Genomic DNA, 12007 nt, shown 5'->3' on the forward strand with positions numbered 1-12007 from the left:
TTCTGTAAGGAAATCAGTTTTGGTACACCCTCTTGGCACTAAAAGGAAGGTGGGTAGAAAAGAGGCTGTTGACACTTTTAGCATACAGTCGGCAAAGGATTTAAAGGTTTTAAAATTAAAAAATAGGTTTCTCACGGATGGGAAAAGTGATGATGTGAAAGGCACACGCTTGGGTAAGGTAAAACTAGAAAAGGCCTTGGGAAGGATGCTCGTCTCTTGGCGACACGTGGAGGACTATCAGTACTTAATAGAAAAATTAAATGTCTGCATAAAAGAAAGGAAATCAAAAAGAAAAAAACGTGGTTTCGATAGTCAAAACTACTTTCGAACCCCTCAAACATTGCCTGCTCTAACTATGTCCAGCAGCGACCATCTTGAAGACACAAGCAAAGTAACCTTTGGGGTAACTACCTTGGTAAACGAAGATCTATAGCTTCTAAAAAATCTTAAATTTAACGAGAAGTTGGCAAGGAAGGAATCGCCTACACCGCTTGAGATTCTGATTTCCCCCCTTAAGAAGCAATGGAGGAAAGAAACTGTAGCAGGTGCTCGAATTGCGGGGTGGTCTACCTCTCAGACCACTCTGAATAGTGAGGAGGAGCTTCACACCCCCCCTCCGTAACCTGCCTATTTTTAACAAGATCCTAGAAAATGAGAGGCAGACTAGGAGGCGCCTATGGGAGGTGGAAAAGCAATCGGTGATCTCATGTTTGGAAAATAAGCGTAATTTTCTTGGTTCAGGCCAGGCTGGGGAGCGAGGCTCCCCAACTATGGAAGATACTCAGCGAATACTGCGGCTAAATGATGGCAGTAGTCATGTTAAGGGTAAGGGTATTTTGTTATCACCAGTTACTGATGAACCTGAGCACCTAGGGGTGGAAGGCTTTTAGAAATTTTTAGCGATGTGAGATGTTCTTGGGATTTCCTATCAAGAGGATTTAGACAAGACCAGAGAGTTGTATCTTGGATCACAATCCAGAGTGGCAGAGGACAAAGTAGAGAGAGAAAAGGCGGATGTAAATGGAACCTAAAACTATGAAGTGTTAGAGAAAAATTTGAGATGGTGTTATGAAAGTTATGGATCTATCTTCTTCAGTTCTTAGGAAACATTTAATCATGAATGTTCTGTCTGATATAAGCTTTTGGGGGGGGGGGGGGGGGGGTGTTTACAGAATCGGAGAAAGAAAGAGAGCTGTAAGGAATGTGTTGCTTGGGCTAAGATGGTTGATATGGAATCCTAAACCCTATGTGTATTGAGAGCAGTTCTAGTCTCCCCATAGCTAGAGAGACCATGGTCTTCGATAGTCGAGGCTCTTCGGGCAGGGAGACCTTCATTTTGTTGTTACTTAAGAAGGATTCGATGAGGGACTAAAGGGATGAGTTAGGGCCATTATAGAATCAGGGATAGTTCCAGACCCATATGTAGTAGACTTGAGGAATGGAATGTTCGGTTATGTATTTTTCCCACTTCATACTGGGTCTGGGTATGCCCAGCCCAGTATAATCTAATATTTTGTATTGCAGAATGGGACTACTGGTCACGAATGCTTTAGGTATTACTGAAATTTGTGGTCACGAATGCTTTATAGGTATTTAAATTTAATGAAATTTGTCATCTTTCAAAAAAATAATAATTCTGCAAGGACCTCAAACATGCCAAAAATTTTGATCATACTTTCTCTGATTGCCTTTATTAGGAGAAGGGAACTTGGAACTGTTGAAATTTAATTCGTCCAAAACTTAAAACCAACCATTTGCATCCTGTTTTGGGTTTATGGGATGTTCGCAAAGATGGTCATTTTTCACTAAAATATAATTGTTTTGGATTTTGAGAGCCCATTGTAAGAGGGTATTATCTCTGTTACAGCTGAATGCTGCTATCAAACCTTAGTGGCAAATCATGAAACCTATGACCCCCTAATTTCTTTCAAAGTCTTTAAAAAAAAAGCACGAACTCCGCCCGGGTGATCAAGAAAGCCCGAGTTCGTGTCTGTAGGTTATCCCTAGTCCAGATATGGTTTGTTCCTAGTCGTCAGAAAAAGACTTTGTGACGAAAGTTGTTGGGACAAAGAAGTTCTATTTTTCGGTAAGAATCTCCACAGTAATGTCTGTTAGATTCTCCGGTCGAAATATAGGAAAACCCCATTCTGTTTAAACAGCCAGAGTGCATTGATGAACGCAGCTAGATGGTGCAAGCATCCCCATGCATAAAAGAATTGGATTTGAGCCTCCCATTTGCTCGATTTAGATCAGGAAAATCATACGGATTTTATGAAACCATAGAGGAGGCGGGGCTCTCTCCAATCATTTTGAAGAGCCGAGATCTCGTAAAGGAAAAATGAGCCAGCTGCTTTGGACCTCTTGAGGTGCCCGAAATCCGTCAATATTTTGCAAGTGTCCTTAATGAGTAATATAAAATAGTGTTTCGTCATTGTCATATGTCTTTACCTCTTCTTGGTATTTTTTTTTTTTGTAATTATCATAGATAGGTACCCTGTGTCGGTACTTTTCGTATGTAGATTACGATTTTACCCTAAAGAAAGTAGTTAATATCATAACTTATTATTAAAGATAATAGGCATAATACAGCTGGGATATATAGACCCGGCAAAATGGGACCCGTACTCGCGGGTACACCCGGCCCGCAGGGGTACGGGTACCAATTTCAATACCAGCGAAAAAAAATACCCGTACTTGTGACCCGCGGGTGGGTCTGGCTCGGGCGTTGGTGCCCGCAGGTTACCCGCCATTCGGTTTTTAACTTTTTATTCTTAAGGCCTAAACACTAAACACTAAAAAGTAGACTATGTGGGTGGGCCAACAAAACAAGTCAAAGCAATCAGACCATGTAACTGGTATCTCTGGTTGTACCAAAATAAACATTTGTTAAAGTAGATGAAAATTTGTATGATGAATGGGTGTATAAACATGTACTCATCATCCCATCCTTGATATTTGATCCAACAACAGCTGACTTGTTAAGAAGCTGCTGTTGGATTAAATATCAAGGCTTGTACATCCATCGTACCACATTTATGTGTTCATACACCCATTCATCATATAATTTCTTTTCGTAAATATATATATAATTTCTTCTTTAAATTTGCCGGGTTACCCGCGGGTATACCCGTACCCGCCCGGGTGGGTTCCGGGTTCATGAAAGGCTACGCGTACCCGCGCCGGTATTTCTTACCCGTACCTGCCGGTACCCGTACCCGCCCGGGTTACCCATTTGCCGGGTCTAGGGATATAGATGGGATTTTTGGCAAAAGGTGGAAGAACTTAACCCACGATTCCGCCTTTATATATAGTAGTTAGATTAGATATGATTAGATTAGATTAGATTCATATCGATTGGGAAAGATAAAGTGGCCTTTAAAATTCCTTATATTATGTTCCCCCCCTCTTGTTGCACAATAGGTCTCTTAGCTTCGTGCACGTGAGTGTTACGTGCGCCCCACATGTAGTGGGCTCTTCGAAATCATGAGTGTAGGATGAGGTTTGCTTTGGCCCACGGTTCTTCCATCTCAACCACCCATGTGGACCTGATCTTAGGCTCTAGGGCTGTCAATGGACCGTCCGATCTGATTAATCTGAAGGAACCGAATCCAATTGATAGACTTGGGTCTATGTTGCCAGCAAAACGTGATACACTGATACGGGAAAACAACAAGACAGGAAAAATTCGGTATTGGCTCAAAAAATATAATAAGAAAACAATCAAATTAATGGAAACAGTAAAAAATGAAAAAAATACATTTAATACATTTAAAATCGGGATTTGTTAGGGATAATCGCAAAAGGCATTACCGGTTGTTGCATGAGAAAGTAGCCACATAGGATGAATAAAATGAATAAGACAAAAAGTGAACCTATGTGGCTGCTCTCTCATGCAATGGCCGGTCCTCGAAATGCCTTCTGCGATAGTCCCTAGCAAATCCCCTTAAAATTTTGAGGAAATGATAAATGCACCCCTTTTCATCACTTGGGACACCGTGCTACAGTGTACCCATGACTGCAAAGGGTTTGATGTACTTCCCATTTGAAGGAATGACCGGACTTGATCGCCACTTTACTGTTGAATCGGGAGTTACTCCACGTATTGCTTGACGTAAAACAGATAGTGGATTTATTTTTGTCCTTTGTTTAATCTTTTTCACGGCTCGATAGATAATTTGATAAATGATGAAAAGGGGCGTAAATTGGAAAGTTGGTAAAAATAAAAACACATATGATACGTTTGAAATGGTTTCGAGTTTTTTTTTTTTGGTAAAAAGTTTTAAACGACAAAACTTTAAAACACAATTTAAAATGAAGTTTTGCTAACTATGGTTGTGAGTCAGTCACACGTATGATTAGATAAATCATTTCACCTCCATCAAGTACGAAGCCTGGAAAATCAACCCTTATTTTTTTTTTTGTCGAAGGCTAAGATTTAAAAACATCCTTTTTTTTAGGTACTAAAAAAGGGAAGTGATATATGCACCCCTTTTGATTACTTGGGACACCCAGCAGAAGTGTACGTGGCAATCAGCCCCATTGAATCCTTGTGACGTGAACTACATTAGCTCCTCTGTGGTCATTGATACGCTGCTGTTGGGTGTCCCAAGTATTCAAAAGGCGTGGATATCACTTCCCTAAAAAAAACCATACTTGGAGAGATACAAAAACATGCTTGTTGGGGAGATTCATCTTAGCTTAAACAACAAGGTGACGGGCTGATTTTTGAGGCGACGAACTTAGTCGAAATGGGGATGAAACCATGGTCAACAAAACGTGACTCGGCAATAAAACGGGACGGCAAAAATTTGAGTTTAGTATGGTTTTGGTTCAAAAAAATGTAGTAAAAAAAAAACAGTAACACAAAAAAATGCATTTAAAATGTTGTAATCTACAAAATATAACGGAGGTAAAGTTGGAAAGTTGACATCAAAAAAATGTTTAATACATTTACAATGTTTTCCTCAATAAAACAGATTTTTTTAACTGTGAAAGTTTTAAACGACAAACCATTAAAACGAGTTTTAAAGGGCATTTTTTTGAAAAAAACATTGTTTTTGCTAACTTTGGATGAAACAACCTCTGATTAGATAGTGGCAAAATATGAAAATGCTCTTATTTTTCGGTATGCAAAGACTAAATAGTAAATATGAGTGGCAATGTTTGTATTTGCTAGGGAATTTAACAGGGTGGAACTCACCTCTAAAGGCTAGCCATTAGAGGGAGGGTGCCCATTCCCTTATAACCCATCCCCATCCATTTCGCTTATCCGATGTGGGACTATTTGCTTTTGTGTGGAACCCCCAACAATTTCCCCCTCCACGCGGAAGCAACGTGGACCATCTCGCCATCCACGCGGTGGCAATGTAGGAACCACTAGATAACTACACCGGGGTTTCCAAAATCTTTCCCGAGGGACATTCCCGCCCTCGGAGGCAAACTGGGGTGACCACACCCTGAGCTCCGATACCATTTGCTAGGTAATTTAACAGGGTAGAACTCACCCCTAAAAGCTAGCCATTAGAGGGAGGGTGCCCATTCCCTTATAACCCATCCCCATCCATTTCGCTTTTGCGTGGAACCCCAACAGTATTATTGTTAGTGAGGCACTCGTACTTTAGCAGCCAATGGGGGAGCCCTTTCACCTCTTTTTTGCAAGGGCTCCCTTAAGTTTAGACTTCCTCCTGATTTTAAGGCACTCTTTTGCTAAAAGAGGAAAAATTATAATATGGCAATACTTGAAACATAAGGAATTCTAGACTGAAGGGAGCCCTTGCAAAAAAGAGATGAAAGGGCTCTCCTATTGGTTACACATCACCATCATGCATTAATAACTGCTGAAAAGTCAAACATGATGGTGATGTGCAACCAATGGGGGAGCCCTTTCACCTCTTTTCTACAAGGGCTCCCTTCAGTTTAGACATGTTTTCAGATTTGTGCACTATTATTTAATTTTAACTTGTGGGGTTTTGACAATTATTAGTTTCTTATTATTTTGTTTGAGTTAATGTGAGTTCTCACATGATCAAATTAGTATGTTTTTTTCTCTTCCTTATATTCTTTTGTTGAAATCTTAACTAAGTTGCATTGTATATTTCTCCAAATTCAAATTGATAATTGTATCCATCTTTTATTTATTTTTCAGAAGTAGTTTGTCGAATTTCTTTGCTGGGAAATCAAAATCTTTTGCTAACCTAGCAGAAGTGACTTGTGTGAAAGATCTTGTAAAGGCAGAGAATCCCTTCAACAAGAGAAGAAGAATACTCATGGCTGCTAAGTCCTCAAGAACAACTCCTTACAATACTCTCAATACTTCTCTTCCTCTCATAGGCCCTGACTCTTTAGAAGAAACACAAGAAGAAGAAGAAGAAGAAGAAAAAGAGCACTAAGAGTCCCCATTGGCACCTTTGCCACTCCATGAAAAGAAATTCCAGTCCTTCAAATCACCAAGGTCTTCCTCCCTCTATGACTTGAGAGATCCTTAATTATCCTAAACAAATAACTAATTTTAAATTTCCTTTTATCTCTGTTAACAGACCCAATATCAGTTTCTTTTGAATTATATTGATTTCTTGTTCTTGTTTTCTCTTTCATCTTTTTTTTTTTTAGTTTTTTGGGTTACTGTATTTGGTTTAATGTCTATTGGGAAAGAGACAAGGCTTTTCTCCTTTCCCTATTTAAATAATTGGGATGGAAACAAATCAGGAGATTTATTTATTAAGTAATTGATTACCTTGTTTGTGTAACGCCAAAATGGTAATTGGGAGTTTGGGACATGAAATCTTCTACTGAATATGGACAATGAAATTGTTTTCTTGGAAGCTAACCAAAAAAAAGGTTGTCCTAAATACACTATAGGGGGCTGGCCCAGGGAAGAAAAGGGGTGAATATATATCACTTCCCATTATAGAAACTAGAAAGGTTGCATTCTTTAACCATTTTCAAGAATAACTTCTTGTATATTAAGGCCATGTTCGTTTTGGATTCACAATCAGTTTTCAGAATCCAAAACAATCAGGTCATAAAAAAAGGTCATTATCTCGCTCTCTTTGTCAGAATGTTCAGTGCCTAGTTCTTTGTCAAACTGGTGGAATTTCAAGTTTTATGGGACAGTTCCTTCTTAAAAAATAGAAAAGTGAGGAAACACATAGCTTCAAAAACCCCCAAAAAAGGAAAAAAAAAATCCCAACCAGCCATTGCCCCTTGTTTCATACTTTGGCTTTGTTCACTTGTTTTCTCGAGAAAGGAAAGGAAAAGAAAGGAAAGGAATCTGACGTGGTAAAATGGAAAGGAAAGGAAAAGAAACTGTGATTTTCTCTTGCTTTCTCCCTGTTCACTTGCCCAAAAAGCGAGAGAAAATATGCAGGAAAGTTGTTTTATCGCTGTTCACTTGTCCAGAAAGCAAGGGAAAATATGCAGAAACCCATATTAAACATATTTTGCACAATTTCATTTTTGGGCACTGAATGCTACCACATAAACAACACGTGCAAGCCTTTATGACTTTGCGATAACCATTTGGCCTCCCACGAGCTTTTGTTACAACTTCTAACAAGGAGACGTCATAAAGGGAACCCAATGCCTCTCCCCTAAAACCAACGCTTTCAATACCAGCGTCCATTTCAGATAAGCAGTGAAGTTTTGATGTGGCTGTTCACATATCAAATATAATCTGGGAGTTATGAACATTGACCAAGTTCATTAAATTACCTTCTCAAACAGAGGATGACCATTATCTAAATATAATCTGGGATTTTGCACACCACACACACATACACATATACACACAACTCACCAAAACCTTCCTCCATGGAGAAGCAGCCAACAATAAAATCATGGAAAAGCAATATGAGTATAGTTGATCAAGCACCACAGGGTAAGGCCTCATGAATGATTGGCTATACATGTTGTTGATTCAAATAGAGCAGTGTATCCAAATATAGAGGCAACAAACATCTAATAACTTCAATATTGGAAGAAAGCAGGTAGCAAACCATACTTCTTTGACAAATTAGAGAAGCATTGAAACTTTGAAGCATCCATCAAAATCGAAGCACACAGCAAAAACAGTAAATTTCAGAGCAAAAAAATAAGGATTAATCAGGTTTTGGTCCAGAAAAAACAAAAAAAACAAAAAAAAGAAAGTACTACGAAAATAGAGCACCAAAAATTTGGAGATTGAAAATTTGAGTTTACTTCACCTTCAACTTAAAGAAGAAAAAGAGAAAAAAATGTAAAGGAATGTAAATAAATATAAATTGCATTCTTGTAATATTATGCAATAGCTGTAAAACATAGTAATATAAATTGCTAAGAGTGTGACTGACTGACTGGACAAAGTGAAACACATAGTTAAATAAATACCATATTTTCCCCCCAAGAGAACCAATCCATCACGTGAAACACCACATCCTGCAAGCATGCATACAAAATGGAACATAGTAAGTGGGAACTAAATTTAAGAGTGCCATAATATACAAACCAAATAAGTGAAATTATTACTCACCATCATCCTCTACTTTAACATAGCATGCCCCAACACCTACAGAGACATGTACCTGACACAACAAATCATAATCAGTTACAGAATTTGAAAAAAAAAAGAAGAACCGAACATAGATGGATGGACTATATATGTAAACTGCTAGAAGAAAACCGAACTAAACCATTCAAAAAAAAGGAAAAAAGAAAAAGAAAACCGAACTAGAGTTTGCCAGCATGATTTGCCATCGCATTACCTGAATTGATAAAACACAAAAAAACCTCAAAAAAAAAGGCACCCACATGAAAAATGATCTTTTTTCTTTACAAAAATATTGTAACCAGCCACATTTACAGTATTAGCCCCTCCAATGCTTTTTCATAGAAATCATTATTGGACTTAAATTTTTTTAATGCAAAAGGTATTATAGGGCCAAAAACCGTGCATTATGGGAATGAAAACCATGTGTGCATAATGAGCAATCCCACACAAGACAAAAAGAATAGTTATATGGAAGAAGATGATGCTTGGATTGAGCATGGTATCTTGATAGGTGTTGAGTTTATAAACTATCTCTTAATGTAGTTGCTAGTTTGTGTATCATAGCTGTGGGTCATAGGAAGGTACTAGTCATTTATATGTTTGAGGACCTATGAGCAAAAGAATGAACTAAAGGCAACAACAAAAATTACTAGCTTGATTAAATTTAAGCATGCAGACAGATCAAAAGAACTTTGAACAGGAAGAGATCAATCTTATTACCTTCGAAGCACCTGCGTCCACACTATTAAATACCAATTCCTCAACAACTCTTGTCAAGTCAAACAGAAAAATGCACGAACGCAAGGAACTATGAACAGCTCTTGGCAAGCGCTTAATGCTCCTCATGCACACCAAAGCTGAAAGCATACATAAATTAAATGCTACCACATAAACAACACGTACATAGTATGATCTACCAACAGAAAATAAACATAACTTATAACATTTCTACCAAGGTCTTGGTACACACAAAATATAGATATACACACATAGTTCATATATAAACGGTTCAATTAAAAATAGATAAACATCACATAGCCAAACGGCGCATTCGGCGCAGAATGCGCCCCAACATCTCCACTCGGCCCATCTCGTCCAGAGAAAGGAAGGCCTCAGCTTCCTTGTGATGCCCGTGCAGGTACACGTAAGTATCAATGAGCTCACCTCTAGCGAAACCATCAATGTTCAGCACGGCATCTTTGAGGTCAGGGAGGCTGTGTACCTCACCAGAAGTAATTTTGGCATCAACAGCCATTTTAATGCCCAGTCTGCATATAAAACCATAATGTGAGTCAATATACCTCATAAACAAGTGGAAAAAAGTCTAAAATGCTACTGTCATAGGTACTAACCCCACACCAATGGCTAACCCCAAAAACTAAGGAACACTGTGGATGTCCTTTTCACGCTTGTCTTTCAAATCCTCATGGCGCTCAATATATGCATTTAAGGCTGCTTCTGCCTCCTTCCTTGTGGCATAGGAGCGATAAGATGCTCCACTATACTTGTTCACTTGAAGGTGATAGTCTGCCCAACTCTTGAATATGCCCACCTGTCATCCCTTGAAAACCACATAAAACTTATCCTTCGCCATTACTTGGTACCACATAAACAACACATACATAGCTGCAACAAGAAATGATAGATAAACAACATTTACTTATGATTTGGGCCAAGGACCACAACCTTTACATACACACACACACAAATCATCAAAATTATTAAACAAAATTTAGCCAAAGACCCCAACCTTCACATAAATCTAATATATCTAAACATTACACCCATCCATAAAACCAATAGTTCCAAGAAACTATTACACCCATAGTTCCATCCATTTTACAAACAACACATAGTTCCATCAAACAAATACACCCAAAATATATCTAAACATAACACATAGATAGTTCATAAGTAAAAGGTTCATAAGTAACACATAGTTCCATCCATAAAAAGACCTAAGAACCAAAAAAACCTCCAACCGAAACGGTTCAAGACATAGACCCAGCCAAACGGCGCAGAATGCGCCCCACCATCACCTGTCGGTCCATCTTCTCCAAAGAAAGGAATGCCTCAGCTTCCTTGTGATGCCCGTGCAGGTACACATAAGCATCAACGAGGTCACCTCTGGGGAAGCCCCCAATTTCAAGCACGGCATCTTTCAGGTCAGGGAGACTGTGCACCTCACCAGTAGTAATTATGGCATCAGCAACCCTATTAATGCTGGAAGACACAACCTGCAACTCCGATAAAAGTGCAGCATTAGGACGCTTCTTTGACTTCTTCCCACCACTAGTAGATGGGCCCCTGATAGTAGAAGAGTCACTATAGCCAATGCTAGCATCTAAGGCAGGTGTAGATGAAGACGCTCTACCATGAGGCGGAGTACGGAGGAAGCTGTCGTCCATATCATCTAGCCCAACCAGAAGGGTCGATGAAGAAGCACCATGTGTGTCCTGCGTCGGCTGATTGGGATCCCTTCTTGTATCCCTAACATCCTCCCTACATACGTAATCATCATCGCAGACAGCTTTCATATCTTCGTAGAGGGGATATCGTTTGCTAAAGAAGCGTTGGTGTTCTGGATTAACTGTAAAAAAGGAAAGGAATTGTCACGGAATATTATTTAAACATGTAACTTATAAATAGAGGAAGCGATATACAAAAAATAAATATTACCCTCAAGTATTCATTCTTCACTTCTTCGTCAACCGATAACTTGCATATGGTTTCATCACAGCCAAAGCCACTGAGATTTATGATGGAGTTCAGAGTCCTATAAGCTGTCTTCAGTGTCTTCAACCGATTTTTCACATGCTCTTTCGTTAGGGTCATGTTCAGGACAGTAACTAGTTCCTGCGCAACAACAAAATAAGCACACTCTTTGAACCCAGCACTAGTTTTCTGCCCCTCGGCTATCTGATTCTTAAGGGCTGCCAAGAGAGCCCCATCCATAGTCACATTCCATGAGACATTCACCTTCTTATCAGCTGTACCTGCAGTTGCTGCCATCTCGCCTGCAACTTTTTGAAACACTTCATATAAAAAACTTCAATCATAGAATTATAGATAACCAATAGACATAAGCAATCTTAGAGGTTACATTAACCAATACTGTAGCAAACATAGAAATTACATAAACAGATCTCAACCCAGCACACTAAATGAATATCTATAAAAATAGTACACCACAAAGAAAGGAATATAAGCTACAGTTCCAACAAAGTACACATCGAAAATGTAAACACAGGTGTGTTTCCTAACGACGACGACGTGCTTGGAAATCATTCCACATCTGATTCATGATTGTGGTTCGAATGTTACGACCTTCTCTTAAATCCTCGGCCCTAGTCATAGGAGGAGGAGGAACAGGTCCTTCCTCCTCTTCCTCTTCAGGTGGAAGCAATGCTAGCTCATCGTCAACATCCTGAATGTAGGCATCGTCGGGCATCTCCCTCCTAATGTGGTTGTGGACGCAGCAAC

The 12007-nt window shown here is 39.1% G+C and overlaps 1 long non-coding RNA gene across 1 annotated transcript; it reads right to left on the reverse strand.

The window, feature by feature from the left end:
* Positions 1 to 8373: 8373 nt before the first annotated feature.
* LOC143856153 (uncharacterized) lies at positions 8374 to 9378 on the reverse strand. Its single transcript, XR_013238120.1, has 3 exons — positions 9245 to 9378; positions 8507 to 8558; positions 8374 to 8412 (listed from the first exon to the last, which is right to left on the reverse strand). It is a non-coding gene; the product is annotated as an uncharacterized LOC143856153 (long non-coding RNA).
* Positions 9379 to 12007: the final 2629 nt, after the last annotated feature.

This window comes from Tasmannia lanceolata, unplaced genomic scaffold (genome assembly GCF_043159265.1).
Source record: "Tasmannia lanceolata isolate RefF3 unplaced genomic scaffold, GAP_Taslan_0.1 ptg000023l, whole genome shotgun sequence".
In the NCBI taxonomy this organism is placed as follows: domain Eukaryota; kingdom Viridiplantae; phylum Streptophyta; class Magnoliopsida; order Canellales; family Winteraceae; genus Tasmannia; species Tasmannia lanceolata.